Source organism: Anser brachyrhynchus (assembly GCF_964034855.1).
Source record: "Anser brachyrhynchus genome assembly, chromosome: 2".
Classification (NCBI taxonomy): Eukaryota; Metazoa; Chordata; class Aves; order Anseriformes; family Anatidae; genus Anser; species Anser brachyrhynchus.
In genome coordinates, this window is record NC_137695.1 from 148,262,000 (window position 1) to 148,280,606 (window position 18,607).

The 18,607-nt window shown below is 41.9% G+C and overlaps 1 protein-coding gene and 1 long non-coding RNA gene across 2 annotated transcripts in view; one reads left to right on the top strand and one right to left on the bottom strand.

Moving 5' to 3' along the window:
* The window catches only part of SNTB1 (syntrophin beta 1), a 116,879-nt gene that overhangs the window by 58,996 nt on the left and 39,276 nt on the right, over nt 1-18,607 (bottom strand). The window lies entirely within an intron of this gene.
* LOC308189085 overlaps nt 1-18,607 on the top strand; it is a 30,585-nt gene that overhangs the window by 742 nt on the left and 11,236 nt on the right. Inside the window, exon 2 of the long non-coding RNA XR_013946001.1 lies at nt 1-18,607. This exon is cut by the window's right edge and continues 11,236 nt beyond it. This is a non-coding gene — a long non-coding RNA (uncharacterized lncRNA).

An 18,607-nucleotide genomic window follows, 5' to 3' on the forward strand; every position in this document is an offset into this window, starting at 1 on the left:
ATACCTAATTGGATTCCACTATTGAAAAATCTGTGCCACCCAACTCTCAAGACCAGCGCTTACCCTTGGGCACTCCATAAATCATCTGATTTTCAAAGGTGTTGAAAATGGGCAGTTTTTGTCAGTGTCGTGCCAGTTTGGTTCTTTACAGTTGACATCTCACTTTCAGACGTACCCATAGCCTTTGGAAATAAGAGAGACTGAACGCATACGGATGTGGTGAAACTATGCTTGTTTCCTCTGAAGTAATATCATCTTGTCATTAACTTAGATGGGAGGACAGCTCAAGCTCTAAAAATGTTCTGCCAATAAAATCTTTTTTCCTTTAAAATTAAGGATTATCAGTTAACCTGTTGAAAAAAGATATCCAATATGCTTTTGAACTGTGTTACAGTGTTTTGCTAGCAAATCTGATGCTATAAAAAGGCCAGGTCCCAATACTGTAGCTATTTGACACGTACTACCCTCATTTTCCTTCATCTGCAGCTACATGCATTAGACCTGAGCATCTTTTAATTAAGCACGGGAGAGAGGGGCAGGGGAAGAAAGGAAACCGAAGAGAAGAATTCGGCTCTAAACCTAAGCTATAAGCAGGAACAAATAATGTGAATTTAATTCCCAAGATGCAGGGACAGAAAAGAGTTGTCCCTTCCCTGTGCCAAGAAGCTAAGTTTCCATGAGATGTACCGGTGAGTTCAAGGCAGGCAGCTGAGCTATTTCAGAAACTCCTGCGAAAGGGGAAGCATGAGCAGCAGGAGAGAGCAGAAACATAATCCTCTTTCCACAAACTGAGTCCCAAACACAGCAAAAGCCAAGTAAATTACCTGGAGGAAAAGTATCCCACAAAGACTCCAGCCATGTCCAGACTCTGAACTCCCTGACATTTGGTTTCTGCTGACTTTCAACACGAGATGGACACTGGGCCCTAAACTTACATGACTAAAGAGCCACTAAAGTATTGGTAAAATATTTTGGTATATATAAAAAAATATATATATAAAAATATATTGGTAAAATGTTAAACACCATCTTGCTACAAAACTCTAGAGGAGAATTAAAAAATGAAGTGAATATATGTTTTCTGTCTAAAAAGGTGGATTTTAGTATATTTCTACTAATTACTTCCTAATCCCCACCAAATACAAGCATAGCTCTCCAGATTCATTGCTGAATTCCCCAGTTTTACAAAACAGACCCTAAGGCTCTTACATATTCAAATGTGTTTCATCTTTTAAAAGCCCCCTGAATGGTTACATGTAAATGTCCAAATGGAACGTGGAAATGGAACAGGTGGTGGAACTTGACCCATTTATAATTTTTTTGGTATTATTTGCATTTCAGAGCCATTCCTTTCCATTTGGCCCCGCAAATGCCCATAATTATATGTCCACAACTAAAGTCCATTTCATGAATTTACCTCAAATAAGGCACACGCTGTTCAGATGATTCACTTGTTTTATCAGCAAGTATTTCCTATTTACCTCAAACTCTCGATGCCAATACTGCAGAACACTGTGTTTTATGCCAGTGCACCAGAAACCCTCCTATAACTAAAAATGTATGGCGACCCCACATCTCCATTCTGCAATCTGTCCGTTAACAGGTCCCTAACCCACTTAGCAGAAAATATGTCGATACAGCACAAATGTTGATACCAGCATATTCCTGCTCCACCCCGAACTGTCTGGGAATCTTGAACGCAGCAGTCCCTTCCATCCTCAAGTTTTAAAACTAGAAAAGAATATAATACAGACTATTGGACATTAAAGTAACGATGTTGATAAGATTCAGTTTTCAGACCATTACACTCAAGCACTACATTTCTCTTTGGATACAGCAGCATAAATCCAGGTACCGACTGAAAGAGAAAGCACCTACAGAGAATACCAATTTTATACCTTTTAAAACTGCCAATGAAGCTACCTAATAGATTAAAAGCCCCAAATATTAGATAAAATGAAATAAGGCATGTGATTGAACAATAATTCTGAATGATGTGTAACTACACTTTAGGCATGTACACACATATCTAGAGGATAGGTATATATGTATAATATAGCCACAATTATCTAATATGTACTTTTATAAGGATCTCTAAGACCACCAGAACACACTCTCCAAGCACAGAAACAAACTTGAAGGGACTGAAAAAAAAATCTAATGCTTTCGTTATTGTAACTCAATTTACTGATATGCTGTAAATCCAGTAAAGACTTGTCTAAATTCATCCATTTGATGCTATCCCTCAACCTCAGAGATCCTTATATTCAGTACTAATTAATGATCCGTGCCCTTTCGGTACACCACTAATTAGAAAGTGCGGTCAGGCAATTAAAATTCCCATCTCCAGAGCAGCCCTCCCCACGAGGAGAAGCCAAACGGAAGTGGCAGTGAAATGAATTAATCCACTGATACGCATTGAAATACTTCACATTGATTTTTTTTGATCTGCAAGACAGGCAATGCAGCTTCCAAAAACCCACTTCATTTACATGCAGTTCCACCAAGTCCCAAGTCGCCACAATTAATCCTTTGTTACACTTCACAGATGACTTTTTTTTTTTTTTAAGAGAAAGAAGCAAGCTTTTAATGAGAGAAATACTACAGACGGACGTGGTCAGGTTCTTGGCCAAACAGTTCCGAGGAACTGGGACTCTCCTGACACATTCAACCTGTTTGCTAGGAAGAAAAAAAAAAGACCGCTGAAGAGGAGCCAATGCTCCAGAGCAAAGCTCTTTCATTACTATAGGAATGAGGACAGGAAGAGTAGGTCTACAATATGAAAGTAAAAGGAACAACATGCCTGAATCTGCCCAAAGAAAGATAATCCAGGACCTCCCCTTTGCAGGGAAAAGCACAGTCTTCTCTTTATGCATTTGTTCTCTCTTAAGTAAGTAGAGTAAGTAGAAAACATCATCCAGAAGCCTCGTAAAGCTAATTTCAAAGGCTGCGCTCACGTTACAGATACCTACACCCCAAACACATAGGGTGTCTGAAGTTCCCATAAATCCATACTCACCTGGTCTGGTTTCTGCCTGGGTGAAGGCCAGCGCAGAGAAGAGCAGCTAGGCAAGTCCTCCACCATACTTAAGCCATATTAAGATTGCATTAAGGGATCAGCCCCTGGAGTCACTCGAGCCCATGGAATTGAACGCGATTAGATCAGTTGCTTTTATCAGCTTATTCAGCAGGAAGGGGCTGTTTGACTCGCTCTCTATAGGTACCTTAAAGGAGGCTGTAGCGAGGTGGGGGTTGGTCTATCCTCCCACATGCGTGGTGACAGGACGAGGGGGAATGGGCTAAAGTTGCGCCAGGGGAGGTTTAGGTTGGATATTAGGAGGAACTTATTTACCGAAAGGGTTGTTAGGCATTGGAATGGGCTGCCCAGGGAAGTGGTTGAGTCGCCATCCCTGGAGGTCTGTAAAAGACGTTTAGATGTTGAGCTTAGTGATATGGTTTAGTGGAGGACTTGTTAGTGTTAGGTCAGAGGTTGGACCAGGTGATCTTGGAGGTCTCTTCCAACCTAGACGATTCTGTGATTCTGTGATTCTGTGACTCCTGTGCTGAAGGGAGTGCGCCAGAACATCTATAAGTGTATTGTGGGCAGCGTGGCATGGAAAAATTTTCCTTACAGAAATGATTCTTGGTTAGTTTGAGAAGAGTTGCTAATGCAGAAGTCCAGGAGGCCCATCCTGCGGGTACACAGTTCCAGCATGGAAAGGAGGAGACAAATGAAGACAAACACCTCTGATGTTCTGGGTAGCACCACTGCAGGTCTGAGTTAACAAATCAGAACCATCCAATAGCTGCTGAGCTGATACTGTAAAAAGAAAAAAAGTGGGTAGAAGCAAAACCTACAAGAAAACACTGCAGGTATTTGGGCTTCAGAAGGGCAGACCGCCTGAGCAAGTCAATCAGTCCTTCAGCACCACGATGCCATTTTGCTTGATGAAACGTTAAAACACAGGGCTTGCGGTGTAGCAGGCTTGGTAAGGCACAATACCATATCCCCAAATAGTTTCACAGCCAGTTGTAATTGAAAGGAAAAGACGTGCCAAAAAATTATAAGCTATGGCAACATAAATGCAGAGTACTTTACACTGCTGTCAATTGAATTGAGATTCATAGAGCTGCAGAAAAAGCCACTGTATTAAAATCAATTCAGTATCATGATAACCAAATTTACCTGCTGGCTTTCATGCTAAAGAACTCATTTCCAGGCATGCAAAGTGCACTCACTACAGCGGAGGCACATGTATAAAAACGAGATGAGAATCTGTCCAGCTTCTGGTGCCGGAATCAAAACTAAGACCTAAATAACTAAAGAAAAGAGCTTATGAAGATATATGACCCTTTCAACAGCTTTAACGTGGGCATAAACTCCAAACCAGTCAACAATACTGTTTGTGAGTGCTTCCACTCAATTTCCTACAGAAACATCTGTTACTCCATTCAGACAAGCAATATCCAGTAACATCACCGCCTTTCCCCACGCTGGAAGGGATGGGAAGTAGCAAGCCTCTTGATCTGCCAAGAGCATTAGATCTCCACCTCAGGGAGATGACACAAATTAGTTAAAATAACACCTTGAGAGAACAGAAATCCCCTTCACATTTTGGCCATTTCTCACCCTGTAGTGAGACAAAATGTACCATTTTCTCCTGGTTTTAAATTATTTCAGCTGAATTCAGCAGATGTTGCTTCATTCCTTACAGAGACAGGCTTGGATGAGGATTCAGGAGACAAACACACCTTTAGATAAAGTTCACCAGAAGGGAAAGCATTAGCAATGGATGCCAAAAGGCTGCTGGTAAGCAACCAGGCTTCAGGTTCAAACTTTCAGTGGGCTTCAAATGGGCTGGTTGAAAATGATCAGCAATTGCATTTTACAAACTCTAATCTTTCGCTGTGCTCCTTTAAATTATCAGCTACTCCTGCAGAAAAGGTAGAGTAATGTTAAGCAGTGGGCGTAAGCATCATCACGCTCCAGTACCCAAAAAAATGAAGGTAGTTCTTGTTTAAAGCACCTTGCAATCAGCAATTTTGTGTGATTAAGAGAACTTTGTCAATGTGGCAAGGAGACCTTCAGTCCAGAGGACTGAGGTGTCAGTGTGTCCAGTCCCCCACCAAACTGCTTATTACACAAGTGTGCTAAGGTTAAGCTTGTGCTGATACAAATAGAAAAGCCAGTGCTAACCTTATTTCCTCTGAAAAGTACTAGCATTAAGTGATAAACAGAACGTGTATTTCCTTTCTATATCACCACAGAGGAAAAAAGAATCAAACAGCGTGGACAAGGTTCTGCCAGCACCCATGGGAGGGGGGGGAACCAGGATGCTCTCAGGAATTTTTGAAGATCTGTGAAACCTCATGGTTTTCACAAACTGAAAGGGGCACAGGGACCAGCCGCCCTGCAGTATCCATAACAGATCCCAAAAAGCTGTATCTTGCCACCAAAGTTGTCACAGAAGCAGAGAAGCTGCAGAAGCAAACTCAGCAGCAAATCTTGGCTGGGCAGCCCCTTGGGATGCCTTCTCCTTCCCACCCCCACCAGGGACCTTCATTTTCCTCCATGATTTCCCAGCACTTGTGGAGCTAGAGATTGCATTCCCAGGCCATCCCATGCTTCTTTGACAGAGTTGAGTCTTCAAAGAGTTATTTCTCCTCTGCTTCCTTTTCTAGGACCTAGGACGTGGGCTGATTCAGCCACTGAACTGTTTGTGAGTTAAATTACCAAGTTCAATTAATAAAGTCCATCTTCCAGGCCAATAGCACACACACTCGAGGAATGCCAAGTTTCAAAGCCACAGTGAGATTTTCATGTTCCTGTTCAAAACAGCTTAATGGAAACTGAGCAAACATTGCGTTTTGTCACAGTGAATCACAATGAAACCAAAGATGGGATCACTGCCTTGCTTCGCAGCTCTAAACAGAAGACTCTGCTAGCACTTGAGTTGATGATGTGATATAAAGCAGCCACAGGCTGTCAGTAATCTGGTACAGGAAACTTCAGACTGACAAATTAACAGTGAACTACAGACAGACTCTACAGCTGATGTTGCTCGATACTTTCCATTATAATTTCCACTGCTCATACCTACCACACTGAATTTGTTCAGGTTTTTCTCCTGATCCTTCAACAGATGATGTTTCTCATAAGTTTCAAAGTTCCTTTTTCAATAAATTGGATGTTTGATTCTGTTTTAGGAAATGTCACTAAGGATAAATGCGTGAATTCTAGTGACAAGGGTCCACAGGCTATTCATCTGTCTTCCAAAATGTTATACTACTTCCCCCAAATAAATGCAGAGATATCTACCCCTTCATGATCTGAAAAACAAATTTTAGCTGGTAAATATTCTGTAAACCCCAGCAGTACAATGTTTGGTTAAAAAAAAAGATGTCTACAACTTGATCTAGAAGGAGACATCTGGAACTAGGTGATCTTTAAGGTCCCTTCCAACCCAAACCATTCTTTTATTCTATGATGGTATGAGATAACGGTGCTATCTTGAAGAAGTCTTACTCAGTGGAGATCAGGAAGCAGTTACACTGTACAAGTATCCTTTATCTGATAAATGAAAAAATAAAAAAGGCCACTGTCAAAAGGCGCAAGCAGCAGCTAAATAACTTACCACATTTTTATGTAAAATGTGACATAGCTCATTTGCCACACTGTTATGTGACATTATGAACTCTGCAATTAGAGCTATGCAAATCTTTCATAATGGAGGAGGAAAACATCTGAAACAGGCAATCTGGGAGCTGAACGTGGAAATTAGCAGTCACATTTTGAGAAAAATCATTGCAGGACCTGTGAGTCACTCACTGAAAATCAGACCGGAGCTTCCGATTGTCTCCAAGGCAGAATGCTTCATGATTTCAAAAGAAAATTTGAGGTTTTAGTCACATGATACTAGGACTAGGCTGTCATACTCCTTGTCACTCTACTCAAAGTACTACATAAAAATGTGGCTTCATGTAAAGCAGGGAAAGGCACACGCGTTTCTCCAGTCTACCGTTGCAACAGTCAGATTCTTAAGGACAGTCTTGGCTCTAATATTGATATAAGTGAGACCAGCATTTTAAAATTTTTCATCTAAATCTCAGGAATCAGTCGACTCAGAATTTCTCATGTGCCACTCATGCTTGCTGCTTACCCTCCCTGTTAGTATTTATAGATCCTTCTCCAATCACCCACACACTCAGATGGAATTCAAGGTGTCTGGCATTGCCAGTATGCTGTAATTTTTCTATTTACATGAGTAATCTCAAGTGTCAGAACAAATATTTCAACCACTAGTGATTATGTGAAAAATACATAAGGATATTACAGTTTTAGAGCATGCTGTTATTTCAGCAGTCACACAAATCATTAAGTAGTACAAGATAGACTGAAAATGGCACTCACTGAGGGAAATTATTATGCTGTGTATGATTATACCTGCTTTACAGATGGCTAGGCTGACAGAGGCAAGTTAAAATGCCTTCCTCAAAGTCATGCAGTAAGTCAGTGACAGAGTTCTTCGCAGTCAATTTAATTTCCACCCCTTTGTGACTTTTCATTTTTAAACATCCCAAAGCGATCACAGTCCTCGTGAAAACAGGATCCACAATGCCTGTAATCTTCTCACTATGGGAAGACCTTAAAAAGCTTCCAAGATCCCTGGGATTTATTTTGTGGAACAGAGCTGCAAGCACTTTCAAAATTTCCAAGTTTATTTTTTTCATTTGTCAACAGACAACACCAAAAACTTCCCAAATTAACAAATTCAGGAGAGTCATTCACATAAGAACTCATCCTATCTTCACTGGCTGGGATATCCATCGAAAGGCATCAGACCACCAGACAAGTTGTTATTTTGGGGAATCCTTTTGTTTGCAAGCATTTCAACTGGGCAGACCAATGGCCATACCCAGAATACGCAAGTGCCAGAGTTATAAATATGTATATCTGTATGTATATATGAATATAAATACACACAGACAACTCTAACGTGAACACTACTGAAGTTCAGTGACCTGGACTGCACTGAGTGCTCATGCGGCTGCTTACCTCCTTCTCCCTTTCTCCTTTAACCTGGGAATAACAAATTTTGTTAAGTTTGGGGACGCAGCCAGTCAGTGCTACACCGTCAGCCCACAGGAATCACTCCTCTGCATCAAACGCTGCCATATCCAGGCTGCTGCGCCACAGCAGCTCAACAGGAGAAGCGCAACGGCTCCTTTAATGAGAAACAAGAAAATCTGTACAATAGTTTTGAGACTTCTATATAACTAAGGAAAAAAAAAAGGAAACATAAATCCAAGGAGGCACCTAAATCAATTGTAGGGAACTGGGATCAGGTTTTTTTGATCAGAGGCGAGGATAAGGTAGCAGCTACATTTTCATTTGTTTCAGTGTAGGATAATGATAGCTCAACCCCTTCTTTGCCTGGTTCTGAAGTCTAAGTACAGTCTGAGACTGCCTCTCCTTCACCTGAAGACATTTGCAGGATGACCCAGCAGGTGAGTGGCAGGTCTGGAGTGTCTCCACACCTACTTCCTTGCTGGTCTACAGACTTGGACAAAACCAATAGCAAGAAACCTGCAGCAGACAGACTGCTTGTTGAGGCACCCGAAGGAAGATGAGACCGTACATCACACGCTTGTACTTCAAGGAGAGAAGGAGGCAGGACTGTACATCCAGCAAGGGCACTGAAAAGATCCAGGAAAGAGCAGGACAATAAAAAATTAGACTACGCACTCACACTTGATTGCTTGGGCTACCATTTGAATAGACCTCTTTCCTCGCAGGGACTATTGTTTTTCCTAGAATAGACCACCAGTAAAGCCTTAACAACATGCTATAATTACAGAATAAACCCACAGTCATTAGCACCGGCTGAAAGGTATTCAGAAAACAGAGTTTTGAAGACAGGAAATTCTCAGAAGTGCAGCAACCAAAGAGACCACGACTAAAACCCAACGGTGCTGCCACAGGACCATGGTGTCACGTGCTGTTCAGTGCAGCTCAAAGTCTCTTAACCGAGGTTATAGCTCTCCAATTCTCATCCCTGAGGAGCTGCAGCTACTGTATCTCAGAAAAATGTCAATGATCCCTGGTGGCACACGATCCTCTTGAAACTCCAGTGCACAACTGAATTTAGGGGTGAAAAGCTAGATTTCGTTGATTTGGCAGGTTTATTATTTTTAAATAGTATCACTTAAAACTGTTCAGCAAAATAGCTCTCAGAAATGAATTAGGGAACACAGCAAGCAAGGAAAACAGTGAAAATCCTAATAAAAATCCTAAAGATCACAGTACAGAAACTGGATTTTTTTTCTGTGAAATGGTTTTGTGGGTGCTCTGAAAAATACGTTCTTACTGAAATTCATTTTCTTCTCCACAAACAAAATAGCTCTTTGAATTGACATTTTGATTTAAAATGTCCCTTTAAGATCAAACTTGTTTTCAAATAAATATTGCATGGAGTGTCCCCTGGCATCCATTTTGTTAGATGGAAAATTCATACAGTTATGATTCCATTAGGTTTCTTGCAGTGGACTGGGCATTTAATCAATGAGAGCAAAGAGCATCTAAATAGGGTTAGGCTTCAAATTCCTTTCAGTGAGAAGTTAAATCCCCATTAGCTTTGAGCCATAAGCCCCCGTGGTTTTAGCATGCAGCTTAAAAGATAACTCAGCGAGGGGTCACGGCTCTTTACTGTAGTACAGAAAGCCTATTTCACAGATGGCCCTGCAATAATAATGTAAACATAATCCTGTTTCACTGGACACTTTATCCTTCCAGAAAACAGGCAATGTTTTCTGGCCCAGAAAAAAAAAAAAAAAAGAAAGAAAGAAAGAAAACCAACACACGTTCATCTTCAATTTAAGGGCGAAGTAATTCCCTGATTCATTCAGGCCCTGTTGCAGAGAATTACCACGACTTGCCTGGCACCACGGCGATGCTGGGACCTGCGTGGTCCCCCCACCTCTCCATCGGACAAGGCAAACACAGGTTGCTCACAGCAGCTGCTGACCAGCAAGTGTCAAGTTGACTTGGTACATCAAAACACATTTCCTCGCTACCCCAAATGCCAATTCGGACTGTTCCAGGTTAGGTCAAAGCCAGGTTAAAATAGTGCAACCTATTGTGTTTCGGAGTCTGCAAACTGCCTGCCAAGTACTTCTGGGTCAACTTTGGTATAGGAGGCCGATAACAGAGGTTGGAAAAGAAACTGGCAATTCCCAGCTGAGCTGCAAAGGGCTATAACGAAATGCAACTCCATTGCAAATCATCACAGAGAAAAATGTTTGTTTAATCGGTGAGAAGAATGTTAATTTGTTTGTATCTAAAATGTATTTGCCATTTGTACTGCTGGAGCACTTACCAGGATTACTGAAGAACCAGGGCATGACAGCCTCAGATGCTGTGCAAACACAGAACAAAGAGATGGTCCCCTCCCAAGGAGTTTAAAACTCAAGTACAAGATAAGAGACAATAGGGACATGACAAGGAAATAAGCAGTCAGGAAAGCCTCCCTTAAAAAATCATGCTTGGATCTCCCACTGTTGTTACAGTTGCATTGTATTCCCCTGTAACACAGACAGCTGTAGCAGGTGCTGTTTGCAAAAAACACAGGAAAAACAAGGGGAAGAAAAGGAAATATGAGGAGGGTGATACAGTTGCTAGGATGCACTTGTTATTAGTAGTGGCAAGAAATTTCTCTGTGTTGGTATCACTAGCGTTTCCCATGCAGAGACTCCATCGAGACACAAACTTTCAGCACCATCTCGGGGATAAGAGGTTTTTGCACTGGAGTCTGCCTCAATTCTGGTGATACTTACACTGGTTTGCCTGGAGCAAGGGCAGCTCAAGCAAATGAGAGTAACAAGCCAGACAGGGATGCACACCGGGGTCTGCATGGACAGAACTGGACTCGAGGCACATTTAATGCAAGGAAGAGTCCTCCATGCATGTGCAGATTAACTGAAGCTGTGCTGAACCTCTGAGGCTTGGCCTCACACGTTAAGGCCACTTCCCACAAAAGGAAAAAAAAAAAAAAAAAAAGCTTCCTATAAGTCCTCAAGTCCTGAGACTAATTCCATTGCAAAAGTAAACAAGCTTGGCAAAGACAGAATGAAAGCAAAGGATGGTGCATGTGCATGCTCACCATTAGCATAACTGGTTTTCTTCATGCACCAGTGCAGGAGCACCTTTCAAAAGGGGAGCTGAAAGAATAGCTTTCCCACCCAGACCTTCTATGCTTTTACAAAGGCTTGGGAATACGCAACAAGGAAAAATAGCTGCTTGAGGCTTCTTTGCTTTATTTAGTTCAAGGACAGGTCTCTCTTGCTTCTTGCAGACAGCACAATCAGATGCTATCAGTTCTTTAATTATTTTTTTTTTACTTCAGCACAGATGGGCACAGCAATATATATATATGTGTAAGTGTATATATATATATATATATATATAAACTATTCAAGAACAGAATTTTTGCCTCAAACAGCTTCTGATCCCAGGACAACTTAAAATTTCTGCCGAAGTCTGAGAGTACATCCTCAATGGGAATTAGATCAGGTTAAATTGTTAAAAGTGAAGAATTGAAAAGGCAGCAGGGAAAGAATGGGAAGTGAGAGAAAAATTAACACTGACAAGTTACTGCCTGAACAGCTGCTGAACCCCAGTTTACCAAGACATATCCCAAACGGAACCAGTAGGAAAAGGTTTTCCTATCAGTCATACAGGACCTGAGCTCAGTGCAGATCATAAACACCAGCCTGTCTGTGTCCCCAAAGTCAGGGGTGACTCTTTTCTCATCTTGCACACCAAAGGCCATCAGAATATTATCAACGTATCTCTCAAGAGATCACTCACGTAAGTAAGCTGACCTTTGGGCTTATTGCCATAGTAGGTTTGTGCTCCAGTTTTTAAAGGACAACTTTGAAACTCTAGATTTCAGCAAATGTCAGAAACTGATAAACAATTCAATATTTATACCATGCTTATCTGCAGCATTTTAAAGACCACTTCTGCAGTTGCTCCCCTTGCAGAGGCTGTAAGAGACTGAAGTAAAGTTGGTGGCAGGCTGAGAGTAACGTAAAACTTTTTAGTAACCCGAAGACCAATTTGTCAGGATGATTATTGCATTTAGGAAAAGAAGACTGGGAGGTGGAAGAGGATTTTAAGCTTGCTGATGTTGGTGGTATGCCTGTGATATTTACACCTCTTCTACCATAGGAAGTGCCAGAAACTTATTTGTTTGGTGTAAATTATGGTCCACTAGTTACCAGAAGTTAGGGGCTGAGAACACTGTACTGCTGTACATACTCTTTGTTTGACCAAGTGTTACTCTGAAACTGCTTTATTAAATGAACAATAGATTAGAGAGTGTACAATCCTATTAACTTGAAAGAAGTATGTGCCAGTAAATGCAGTGCTTCTAGGTCACTCAGTTTCCTCAAGACTCTTTTACACACAATTTATATTGCACTGCCTTGCTTCAGCCAACCAAAGGGACAAATCATAGTCTCCTTCAGAGAAAGGACTGGAAGACTCATGGGATATGGGATTCCTCCGTGTTCAGAGCATAATCTCTGCACCTCAGTTTTAACTTACATCCGCTAGATCTGACGCACGCTCTGTTGCTTACAAGTTTGTGCCTTGCAGGCACAGATATTATTGACCAATGACCAGAAAAACTTCTTCAACTTAAGCGTTAAAGATGAAATTTAGTAGCAACAGACCAAATACATACACACACAACAATGTAATTGTATAGAGACCTGTGCAAATATATACACATATCACAGAATTGTAGGGGTTTGAAGGGACCTGAAGAGATCATCGGGTCCAACCCCCCTGCCAAAGCAGGTTCCCTAGAGCAGGCTGCCCAGGTAGGCGTCCAGACGGGCCTTGAATATCTCCAGAGAAGGAGACCCCACAACCTCCCTGGGCAGCCTGTCCCAGTGCTCCGTCACCCTCACCGTGAAGAAGTTCTTTCACGTGTTGGTGCGGAGCTTCCTGTGCTCCATTTTGCGGCCACTGCCCCTTGTCCTATCCCCACAAATAAAAAAACAAATCCTTTTCTCATCTATTCCTCTCCGCATCTCACCTTTCCTTTTACTCTTTCCTTGCACAGCAGCAGCCTCTAAATTTTGCTGTGAAGTAGAGGAAGGAGGGAAAAGAGAAGTCACGGAGACAACCACTGCTGCTGGGCCAGGCTTTCCTCGCTCATTGCCCCCTTGGTTCCTGCATAAGACCCCGGCACCTGTCCCACCCTAGAAGCACCTCGCACTGGGGCTGAATTTTACCACTTGCACAGCTACGCCCAGTCCTCAGGATAAAGCACGACAGCAAAGCCAGAAGCATCCTATGAGCCATGTGTTGAGCTATGGTGAGTGACGCCAACACGCTCATGCCAGAAATTCTAACAATCTACCATTACACAGAAATACTGCCTCCCTGACAAAATCTCTTTACAGCATTCAGAGCATTCGCTGCACGTCAGTATTTTCAGATCACTTCACAGCCCTTCGGCACCCACCATGGTGAGATCAAGTTGCGGCAGCAGGTCTGCACCACTCAGCCATCCTGCCATGCGGAGGCAAGCCTCTGATAAAACGGTGACATGGTGCCCATGCCAGACCACGGTACGGCCCACCACCGTGCCTCGGTCATGTACAAAGAACTAGGAGAAAGTAGAAAACAAAATATATTTAACAATATATGGTAAAGTTAAGTGTCGTGAAAAGGATTGTGGATTTAATGGAAAAAGAAAGCATTATCAAATGAAGGACACAGTATCCTAAAAAAAATAAAAAAATGGAACAGAACGGTTACTGGGGCTGTTACTGAGACGTTACCTAACAGGATGAGCAAACTCATTACAGTCTGGCTGCATGCTTGATATTCTCCACTTTCTTACAGCCTACAGTGCACTTCCAGAGTGTTAGCTGCAATGGTGAATGCTAGCTATATTCAATACAGGCAGTAATTAAATGGTTATAAAAACGCGAAGCCGGAATGCTGACAAGCTCCACGAACGGCATTATCAGCAGTGACGGTCTGGGAGTCAATCTGCTACACTCCTCTAACGCTTTAAATAATGTTTGCCAGGATCCCCCAGTCAACGTTTTCTCCCCCCTCTTTTTGCATCGTGCTGCAGTAATCGCACAGGCGCCTGCTGTGCTCAGAAGATGGAAAGCTCAAGAGGTTCTTCAGGAGGAAAAAAAAAAATAACAACAAGAAAACTCATGTAATTAAACAAGGTTTCACCTTCCAGCAAGACTAACCCACATGGCCACCCATGGCTCCTCTCCCCACTAGGCATCCCCCTAAACCCCTGTGGTGGCTTACTATTTCCTTCTTTTGATCGCAAATATTCATTTTTAAAAATACACACCAGAACTGTGTGACTACCCTTTAGGCTCAAAGATGAGCAGCTATATTTACCTAGAAGTCTGTGACCTGGGTTTTCTTGGTAGATGAGCTCCTCCCGGATGACATGGCTGAGGGGGAAACGGGCTGGGCTACCGCCACCTTGGACTCACCTCTACTCTTCTGACTAGAAAACATTTCCTAAATCTCCTAAAATGTCCTTGTAGCACCAGGGTCTCTTTTTCCCCCAGAGAAAGGCCAGGAAGGCAGGCCCAAGGAGTCGGGGCCTGGGCCGTGCCTCTCTTCTGTCCCCGTTCCCCTCACACCTGTGCTGGTGCCCTGGGCACCATTTTGCCCGCAGGCCATGCAAACACCCAACAGTTGGTGTTTACGGGAACAAGGTCTTAAAACTGCAGCTTTTGCTGGTCAGAAAATGCATCTTTCATTGTTCTGCAAGCAGAACAGATAACCAAATAATAAAAACAATCCCTTTACTGTTATCTTCCTTCCTCATCTCAATTGCTTCTCCCCTTCCTGGCTCATCGCTGTGCTCACTGTCGCCTACGTAGGAGGCAGTTTTACAGCATGTGACAAACCGATGTGCAGGCAAAGATGTTTTGCTCTTTCTGGTGCAAAGGAAATCTCAGAGAGTTTGGGCTGCCTGCCACTTGCTCCCAGCACAGGGCAGAGAGCTCACTCAGGGGCCCCCCAGGCCACAGAGATGCACCAGTGGGTCCCCTCCTGCCCGCCAGGCCCCACAGCCCCTCTAGGACAAACCACCACTGTAACTACAGCTGAACAAACTGAACCATCTGAACCCATATTGTGATGAAGAGCACACTCCTTTGAAGTGGGAGATCACGTTTAGATGCACTACTGCTTTTCTTTAAACTTAACAGCTGTTCCTCATGTGGGAGGACATGGTGTTTGCACCCACACACCCAGTGTTCCAGGTGCCCTCATGCCTTCTTAATCGGCGTGCTGGACATGGACAGCAAAAAGCCCAGACCATTCACACAGAAATAGCACGTTCATTAATGCTGCCTATTGCAGTCATTTATCAGATACAGAAATATCAGATCAGAAATACAAACATTGATTTTTTTCCTATTTATTTTCCTACAGTGCATTGTTTACTACTCTACGGTTCTTCAGCAGCCTCAAACAAGCATTTGATTTAAATGATTTTTTCGTACTGGCCTCTGCCTGTGACACCCTGACTATATTCCTTTTTAAGTGCACCCCTTTGTGCTTTTGCTCTGCTTCTGCTGCAAAACCTACAAGGCTTCACACCTGATAATAGCTAAGGAGGGGAAGAGCAGAGATTAACTCCGTTTTATTACGTTCTGATTTGCTTCCTCTGATCAACCAATTAGGTAGGTCAAGGCTGAGTAATTCCACAGGACTAAGTCCATGTAATTGCTCACTCATTTTCTTTCACTATTATTCTCACCTTTCATCCCTATTTTATTCCGATCAACAGTTACACACACTTGTCACATCTCATCTTTCAATTCTGATCTCTTCAAGCAAGGCTCTGTCTCTTCTGGCTTGTTTCTGCATTGCCCAGCACTGCAGGGATATGAACCTCATGTTTGCTGGGATAAAGAAAACGTGTCTTTTTCTGGGTTACATTAAACCTAGACGTGACCCACACTAGCACTACAGTAGTCCAATCAACACCTGCCAAAAACTGGAGAGGCGGGAGGAAGGAAAACACACCTCAAGGCTCACACAATATTTCCACCTCCTTGGAAACAGAGACTGGGAGTCCTGATTCGGTTGCAGTGCACTGGACAACAAACTCAGCAGAGTCTCTGAACACAATCCTCATACCAAGTTTTTCCTCCAGCATAACAAATACGGTATGATCTGGCCTCTAACATAGGTAATATGAAGACTGACACTTATCCCCAGCCAGTTTCCTTCATGCCCCTCCCTGAGCATTTCTATGGGATACTACCTGTATCCCTGGTAGCTGAGTAAAATAAAAATATACAAGAACAAGCAGGAGCTAGAATAGTATGACATTAAATTTCAATTTCTGCATCATAAAGTCAACTGACAGATGGCCCATCACAAAATTTAGACTGTAAATTTTAGATTAGCCAATCTTCCTGTGATAAATATCAGAGGATAACGTTTGCTCCTGGTGAACGGATCCAAGTCCCACTACGGTCAATGAACCTGATAAAACAGAACAAATTCCTGCCTAAGTCTTATGAAAGTAAATTTGGAGGAAGCAGTGGGAGAGGTGAATGACAGCTGGAGGAGTTTTGTGAGATTTTTATGGGTTTGACTCAATGAGGAAAAAACAAATATTTGAATTCTTTACAATATTAATGACAAAAACTATTTCTCTTAGAAAAGAACCGTAGGCACACAGAAGTTCCTAATATTTTGCAGCAGAAAAGGTTTAGATGGCTTCTTCTCAATGTGTTAAAGAAAAATTCCACTAGAAAATTTTGCCAGCATATTCCTGCATGTGTATTTCTAGTCATCATCAAAATTAACAGATATATCCATAATATTTAAAGATCACAGAGGCAGTTTATAAACCTGAAATCTCAACCCTATAAAGCATGTTATTCTGCTTTTACCCTGAGAATAACCAGATCAAAAAATTGAAAAGTCTATATAAAAATAGCTCTTTCTTGTAAATGCACATCCTTTTAGGAATAAGCTATTTCTAACTGTAGGTTCTTGAAGATGAGAAACACAACCTCTATGCTACAGTGTGCTCCAATACACACAGCAAAGCAAACATTAAATTAAGAAAGCTACAGAACCGTGGCACACTATGAGATAGTGCAGACAAGATTTCGTTTCCTATCTTGAAAAGTGAGACCTTTATCTCCATCTGAAAAGTTATTGTCCGTTTATGAGATTAGAAATGAAGCATATCCTATACAGGGTATGCTGATATGTGCAACATTTTATCGCTGTGGCAAGTTAGAAATTTCCAGGTTTTAGGAAATGCCTGGAGTTCTTCCCTTCCCATAATCTAGCACGCTAACTATTTTGTTTCTTTCTAGTAACTGAATGAAGTGAAGCAGAAAACTGCCACAGTGCTAAGGCATATACTTTTAATTCTCATTTTCCATGTGTGTTAACTGCTACAGACAGCTCAAACAAGTATATATGTATTACTCAGAATACTTTGTCAAGGAATCTTTATCCAATATTCAAAGTAATACCAACTCTGTGCTTACAATTCAGATAGAGCTGTAGAATTTTAGGAACATTTTGGGATTCATTCCTAAACTGCACTTTTATTTTCCATGAAAACATTCAGACTGAAAAAAATAAAAAAATAAAACCTGCTAGTTTTAAAACAATGCCACCAGGTTTAAACCAGAAAGTGTGTAACTTGTTTTTACTAAAAAGAAAGATGCACAAACCTATACGGTCACTTGAAGTATGATTTACAGTAAAGGAGGAAGTCATGACAAACAGCATGAAGTGAAGTCACAGCATAACACAAAGGCTTTTTTTAAGCTCAGCATCAATGTCTTTTAACCCTTGCCTTGCTGGATAGTGCTTCTACTTCACTGACTACATCAGGGTAAATATTGTGAGTTGGTGGGAATCGCAGCTTGGAAATCCAAGTCACTCCACTTCAGCCAGTTAGTAAGAACAAATTCATATACCATGTACAAACAAGCACTAACCTCTGCTCAGTTTTATATCTGCCAGCTGATTTAATTTTAAGAGTTAAAGGCAAGACAGTTTGATAAGCCATTTGTGAGAGTGACAGCAAAAGGGAAATTGTAATTGTAGCTGGAGACAAGTCTTACGAACTGATGCAACTGAAACACTGAATCATGTGAGGCAACTCAGGTATTGCTCTAAAATCATTACTGAAATTGAGTCATGCCTTGGATACTCAGCATGCTGAAAAGTCTTAGTTGTACAACACATAATCCTGTCAAAGTTAAAAAAAAGTCTAAGAAACAAGGTGCTGCTGACAATGATTTCCAAGCCTGGGGTAAGAACTGAAGGAGAAGCTGTAGTATTTCTTATAATATACTCTCTTGGGAGAATAGTTGCCAGTAGGAGGATTGAATAAATCCCCTAAAACCACCTACTTTTGCAAGAAGTTGTGAGTTTTGTCTCACAAGCAGAAACCAGGTGAGATGCTATAGCAGTGATAACAAAGAAGCTGGAAACCTTCATATCCTGGCAAAGTGCACCCTGGCAGCAACTGCCTGGTCCCCCTTCCGTCAGGTAGCAGCTACA